This window comes from Lacerta agilis, chromosome 14 (genome assembly GCF_009819535.1).
Source record: "Lacerta agilis isolate rLacAgi1 chromosome 14, rLacAgi1.pri, whole genome shotgun sequence".
Classification (NCBI taxonomy): Eukaryota; Metazoa; Chordata; class Lepidosauria; order Squamata; family Lacertidae; genus Lacerta; species Lacerta agilis.
In genome coordinates, this window is record NC_046325.1 from 21,650,935 (window position 1) to 21,658,368 (window position 7,434).

General features: G+C 40.4%; 1 pseudogene; it reads right to left on the reverse strand.

Annotated features, from left to right (window-relative positions):
* Positions 1-3,127: 3,127 nt before the first annotated feature.
* LOC117057647 lies at positions 3,128-7,232 on the reverse strand (annotated as a pseudogene).
* Between the last annotated feature and the right edge of the window lie 202 nt (positions 7,233-7,434).

Consider the following 7,434-nt stretch of genomic DNA (forward strand, 5'->3'; position numbering starts at 1 on the left):
CAGGGTGTCTTTCTTTAATTAAATATTTGAGATGACTGGGTAGGGTATTGTAGAATTGCTCTAACGCAATCACCTCTTTGATCTTGTCGACTGAATCAGCCTCCTCCTGCTCTAACCATTTATTTAAATAGTCGTGGGTTTTCGCTCCCAGCTGAGCAAATGTCTCTTCCCGCACCTTGCATACATTGCGAAACCTTTGCCTCAATTGTTCCTTTGTTATTCCAAATCTCACAAAGACCATCTTTTTAAAAACTTGGAAATCTCTAGATTGGTCTAAGGGTAGTTGAGAATAAATTTCTGTCAGCTTTCCGCTGATGCGTGCCCTTAATATTGGCATTTGATCCTCAGCTGACACTCCAAAATCCTGAATAGCCCTTTCAAAAGCTAAAATGTAAGCTTCAGGGTTGTCAGTGTCCCTATATTCAGGGAATCGTTTTAAATCTATTTTGTTAACAGTTTGAGGGGTACTGTTGTTGCTGTTATTTTGATTGCTCAGAGCTGACAATTCCATCCTCTTAATTTCTAAATTATATTGTCTCTCTCTCCTCTCTTTCAGCTTGCAATCTCAGTTCGTTCTCTTTTGCCTCAGCTTGCAATCTCAGTTTGTTCTCCTTTGCCTCAGCTTGCAATCTCAGTTCTTTCTCTTTTGCCTCAGCTTACAATCTCAGTTCTTTCTCTCTCACCTCAGCCTTAATTCTTTCCTTTTCTAATTCTAATTTATATTGTTGTTCTAATTTCCATTTCTCAAACTCTTCTGAGACATTAGGACTCATTCCCCTTGAAGGATCTATGATAGAGGCCTCAGTACTGATTTCCTCCCCTTGGGAAATCCCATTCTCCTCCTCAGAGCTTTCGCCATTAGCACTTCTCAGAGCAGTCTTAGATTTTCTAGGTGGCATCCTTAGTTATTGGTGGGTGGTTTTACTTCACTTTTAATATGGAGGGTTTCAGTTAACTATTTTGTTTGGCTTGGCTTTAACACTCAGGTCGCAAATACACGCCTAAAGTTACCTCAGAACTTTCTCCAGCGCGCTTTATATTGCCCTCTCAAAACCAAACCCTTTTGCCCAAAATAGTCTAGAGTATAACGTACGCCTGGCTTCCTCTTACAATTCTTCACTATTGGAATAATCACTTCACACCACAGGGCTGAGAAACTCTCACAGAATTCTCCTTTTCCCCTTCCGGTGTTTGTGATCCTCTCCTTAACAGAATTGTAAAGTTGCCTCCTTTTACGTTTACTCCCTTGTCACACTACCCTCACATTTTCCACCCTTTCAATATTTATTCGTCCCGCCGCTGCCGCCACTTTTGTCGCGGTCACTCTCTCAGACCTGAGCAGCACCCCCAGACGTTTAACGGTCTATTGGTAACTGCCCCAACGACATATGGTATATCCGCTGCCACCAGCCAGTATTCACTCTGGCAATGAATAACTCACTTCCGATTCAGATTTTGGTAAAAATAAAACATAAGTTTCTTTGTTTGTACAAAGCGTAATGGTTTCAAATGACTTGGTAAAACATTTAATATAACTGTATGGTTATTCAGATAAGTATATTTTAACTCTCTACCTAGTATTCCAATAACTATCCCTAATGCCTCCTGTTTATTATTCACTCTGCTCTAGCTCTGCTCATTGGCTCTATCTCCCTCTCTCTATCCCTCTCTAACTCTCTCAACTCAACTGCCTCACTTCTAACCTCTAACTGCCTTTTCTATCCTCTCTAACTGCCATCCTTCCACACTCTAATTGCCTGGAGAGCTCCCATTGGTCAAGCTCCTCCCTGCCAAGTTAACCCTTGGAGAACCTTTAGGGGTGAACGCCACACTTATCCGCCAAAAGATGGCTGACCATCACTTGCCAACCAGAGACTACGGGAAATTAATGATATTGCATTTACTTCCCATGGTACCATGTCAGATCTGGGCTGCCACACCTTTCTAGTACTGGGGATAGCTGTAATTCACCTCCCAAAGGATTTTCATCCCCATCATTGGAATGGGCATTATGCACTCACTAGGAGATAATCTGTCCCCATTTTCAGAAATGTCTACTCAGCCCCTTCAGCAGATGATTGGCCCCACAGTGCATCTAAAGATAGATGGAGGCTGCCTACTGCAAAGTCACATGGAGGAAGAGTTGGAGGATGAACAGGCTTCTAAAGCCAAGTCCTCCACCCCTAAATCCCTATTGGCGATGGGGTGTTCACACAATTACCCTTAAATACTTCCTTTCAGAAGCAACTAGTGCTCCTGAGTCATGTTTATAAGAGAAGATGAAGGAAACCTCCATAATATGTTGGCCAAACATTATCATGTACTATGGAAATGACAAGTCTCAGGGACAAGAGCAACTCTGTTTAATAATTAAAATTTTAAAATGCTTTCCAACTAGTGTAGACATTATGCCTGTTGTTAACTAGGTGTCAACTACATGTCTTTTAAAAATTAAAGCTGTGTTAGCATCCATAACTAGCAAGAACACTGGTTTGTAGTGGTACAGTGTATGGCAACTGGAATGGTGATTTATTAAATTATCACATTCAATAAGGATGTCCTTTTATCAGATCCAGTTGATTTATTTCATCAGATACACTATTCCAAAGCAACACATGGGCAAAATTCTCCAAACCACAACTGACAGAGGATGTGTGCATGCAAACAAAAGCTCATACCAAAAACAAACTTAGTTGGTCTCTAAGGTGCTTCTGGAATGATTTTTTTTTTTTTTACTATGGCAGACCAACACGGCTACCTACCTGTAAGAGGATAGAAAGAATAGGCATTTTTTTCCAATTCAGTTTCATCCCAGGGCAATAAAGACTAAATGGTCTTGAATACAAAACAGAAATTGGCATGGAGGACAGATGAAGGGAAAACAGAGGTCATCAGTTTTTTCCAAAAACAATTCTGGAACCCTGTGGAACTAGAATAATCTATGTCAGCTAATCTAAAAAGCAGGTGCATTCGTCATCTCCTACTGCAAATATATAAAAGCATGAGAGTGTAAGTTGTGTTGGAAAGCTACTCTGCAACTTTGGTCCACTCTAAGGGTTGCAGAATGTCCACAAGCATCAGTGAACATTTCTCTTTACTAAGTGATCTCTTTTGTTCAGTTCTGGCCTTAGACAATAATATAACATTTAGGGAAGAAGATGCAACCCAGCAGCCCAGCACTGGAGGCTAAGATGGAGAAGATCTCCACAGCTACCATGTATTTTCCTTTGGTGCTCAGGTACGTGGGAAAAAAGGATAACCAAACACTGCAAAACACAAGCATGCTAAAAGTGATTAGCTTGGCTTCGTTGAAACTGTCAGGTAATTTTCTAGCCTGGAAAGCTACAGTGAAGCTCACAATAGCCAGGAAGCCCATGTAACCCAGGACACAATAGAACATAGTCACAGACCCTCATTACATTCAAGTACAATTTCTTCAGTCACTGAGTTCATGTCACTATCTGGAAATGGAGGATTAATTGCCAGCCATACGGTACAAATAATTCCTTGAACAAAAGAACAGAGAAGAACAATGGAGTTGGCCACCTTTTTCCCTACCCATTTCCTCATGCTACTTCCTGGCTTGGTGGCCATGAAAGCCAGAACCACTGTAATGGTTTTTGCTAACACAGAAGAGACAGCCACTGAGAAGACCATGGCAAATGCAACTTGACAGAGGAGACACATCACCTTCCCAGGATGGCCAATAAACAGCAAAGCACAAGGGAAACAGAGCAGGAGGGAGATGAGGAGGGTGTAGGTGAGGCTCCGGTTGTTGGCTTTGACAATAGGAGTGTCGCGGTGCATTATAAAGGCTCCTAGCACTAGAGCAGTGATCAAGGAAAATAAAAGTGCAAAAATAGCTAAACTCGTCCCCAAAGGGTCCTTATAAGACAAGAAGGTTATTATCTTTGGAATGCACTGATCCTTTTCTTTGTTTGGATAATGATCTTTTGGGCACATTGTGCAAAATTCTGCATCTGAAAAAAGAAGATGAAAAACATTTTCAGATCTTGCTTTTTGCAGTTATGGCCAAGAAGCTAAGAATTGGATTTAGGAACAGTTTTTCCTATTTTTAAAATAGAATTTCCTGGTTTTTTTTAAATTTCCCCCTTTTAAAATCAAATCATGATGTCTTCCTTTTAAGACAAAAATGTGTGTTTGTGTTAATGCACAACCTTCAAGGTAAGCTCTGCCCCCGGCTCCCCCCCCACCCATGTCCTGACGTCACACACTCAACGTTTGCCCCCAAAATCATCCTCAAAACCTGGCGCCTCCAGCAGGTGGTAGGACTCAATGACTCCTTGGGCTAAGCACTAAGGAACTTACTCTAAAATATCCTCACAGCTTCAACTGCCTAGGAAAAGACATGGGCTGCAGAAAAAGACACCACTCATTTATCTGGTCAAATGCAGCACTCGGGCTCCTTCTTTTGGTGGTGAGCATCACCATGGATTCAAAAACTACTTCCCTTTAAAAGGGTACCTAGTATTGTGCACTGAAGGGTAGATGCATTTCTTTCATTTCTTTGGTTCCAATGTGAAAAGTGCCCATAACTACTATTTTGAGTTGGTTGATATCAAGATAGTTTCCAGGAATACTAGGTAAAGAACTTCTTGGCCAGTAATTACTAATCTCTACCTACAAACCACTTGAACTCAGAGGACCTTTGTGCCATTGTTACTGTACTCTTGACTAGATGTGGCCAACGGTGCAGAATGCTAGACTACTCCAGGTGCTGCACATTCTACCTTGTGCATGAGAAACCTTCCCTTCTGGACATGGAACACAATCGTAGCAGCAAAATGGCTCCCCCTCCTTTTTCTTCTTCTGGTAACCAGGTTGACAGTTGTCGTTACAGAGTGAAAGGGGCATCACCTATTCAGGAAATGTGGATAATTAGCATTGAGAATATATATTGATAAAATAGCATGATAACATCACTATCCTCACAGTATTATCCTTGGATTCTGTCATATTAATGCAGGTGCTCATGAGGTGTTGAGCAGTGTCTTGAACTGGCACGGCCAGTCTTTGTACCTTCTGTGCTGGTAGCATTCCCTGTCTTCATGAACCTAGTCAGACTAGATTCCATAAAAAGGAAGTTGGAATAAAGTAGGGATGAAGAGAACTAAGAGGAACTTGTTGTTTTAAACAATGGCAGAGGTTTGTTTCGGTATTTAGAATGTACTGTATATGCACAACACACCCAAAGCTCATCCTTCTCTAACTGAACTAGCTAACTGAAAGGCTTGCTCTTCAGATTGTAGTCATGTTAAAGATACAGTCATATGTATCAGCATGGGCTGCAGAATAGAAGAGAGGAGGAGTCAGGGAAATGTGTGATGGTTTGTGTGCAAGGGAGAGCAGAAAAAGGAAAAGGAGGGGAGGATGGAAAAGAGGAGTGCAGGTGAAAATTTGGGGTTAAAGTGAGTTGCAAAAAGAAGAGAGAACAAGGAGTGTGAATGGGCTTGAATATGAAAGCTGGTGTATCAGGGTCTGAATAAAAGCTCCCAATAAGAGCAGCCTACTTGAAGAATGGAAACAAAAATGTGTCCTGTCTTTGTCTTTTTGTGTCACAAGTCACTGATAAAATATGGGCTATTTTCAAACACAGGATTAGTTAAAACACATATCATTGTTATAATATAATATCTTAAAGAAAATGTACAGAGAAGTTTTATATTTCCAGCACTCCATTCCTCACAGTGGGACTTCTTTGCAAGCCAAAAAAAAAAAAAAAAGGTTCAGATTTTGCCAATATATACACACTGGGATAAAGACTATAGAAACATACCGAGGAAGCGACAAATGATTGTTTCTCCTTTCCTCTCCTCTCCATCCCTCCTTTTATTTTATGGCAGCTAAAGGCAATAGTGATGTCCCACCTGGTTAAAACTTCTAGGCCACACAATGGCGTCTTCATCAATGCTCAAATGTTTGCCATTAGTGGCCCAAGGATTCATTCTTCCAACTTTCATTCTAACAAATGACTTATTGGGGAAAGTAATCAGATTTGTAATATCAACCCCCATTGTCAATTCTCCATTCTCATTGAAGTGCACAGTTTCTCCTGCAGTGTTGTTAAATGAGATGCTCCTCAGAATAGGGTGGAGCTAAGTGGAATGGAAAAATAATTCAGTGTTGGAATTGTATAGTATCCAAGATATTTCCTATACCCTTGTACCCCACCCCATTCACTTAGATTTGTGGGTGGATATTTGTTCATAGTGTTAAATACACCCTGTGAACCACACATGCATTTTTAAATTTAAATTAAATGCAACTAAAGTTCCCCAGAATTCTCTTCCCTTAGAAGGAAAGCAAGCCATGCTAATGCATTTGACATTTGTTGAAAAAAAAATCTCTTCTACCATGCCTTCTCAAGATTTCTGCACTTTATAATTCTTCATTTTTAAATGTTATCATGATGTTTTCTCATCTATATTATGTGGGGAAATGATGCTCCACTCATACTACTTTGTTGTTGTTCATATTTTGATGTTCGCAATATTCATGAAAGGGTCATATATGTTGAAATTTAAATGAGAGAAATTCCACAATGGTTTCTGATGTCCAAATGTCAATCTCAAATTACACAATTAAATTCAATAGCATTGAGACTCCGTGTGGAATGGCTACAGATCACATGCTTTTGACACAGCCTACTCCAACTGCTGACCTCCAAATGTTTTAGATTAAAGTTCCCATAATTACACATCTGGAAGACATCAGATGGGTGAAAGCTGCATTAAGATCTTGTGCTCTCATGGTGAAGACAGAATGCTGTGAAAACTAACCTTCCATGGCTGCATATTTTTAAGTTGTAGCTTCCTTCTTTCCACCGTGGCTTTAGATTTGAATATGGATGAGTACATGGCATGTATTGAATTTGCCAGAGCCTGTACAGCATTGTAGATACTGTAGCTATGGCCAGTCATGCTCATTTCAAATAAAGGCCCAGGAAGATTCTGCAGCCTCTCTTCTCCGGTACAAGTGTCCACATCATCTCCATTAAAATGGGAATTTAGAAATGAACAGTCGAATGCTTGCTCCCAGAATGGTTGGATGAAGCCATCTCCCTTCATCAAATGAGGGTTTAGTTTTTGAAGAAAATTTTGGAACCCTGGCACTTCATGTGAGTGGGCTGTGAAGGCTAAGGCACCATGGAAGTCTTCTATATCCCAGTCCTTGTGCATGGACACGGCTACAAGGTCCATCTGGGCTACCATAATCCACACTTTACCAAGTGATTTCCCATTCTCAGATTCTCCCATGCAGCAGTCCTCTCAATGTTATCATGGTGTTAGCTTCTCCATAGACAACAATAGTGTTGGCTTTACTTTTTATAAAATCTGAAAATATTTGTTATATTTTCTTGAAAATTTAATAAGTCACTGAAAAAGGCATTTATAGGAATTTTCTCAGTGAAGG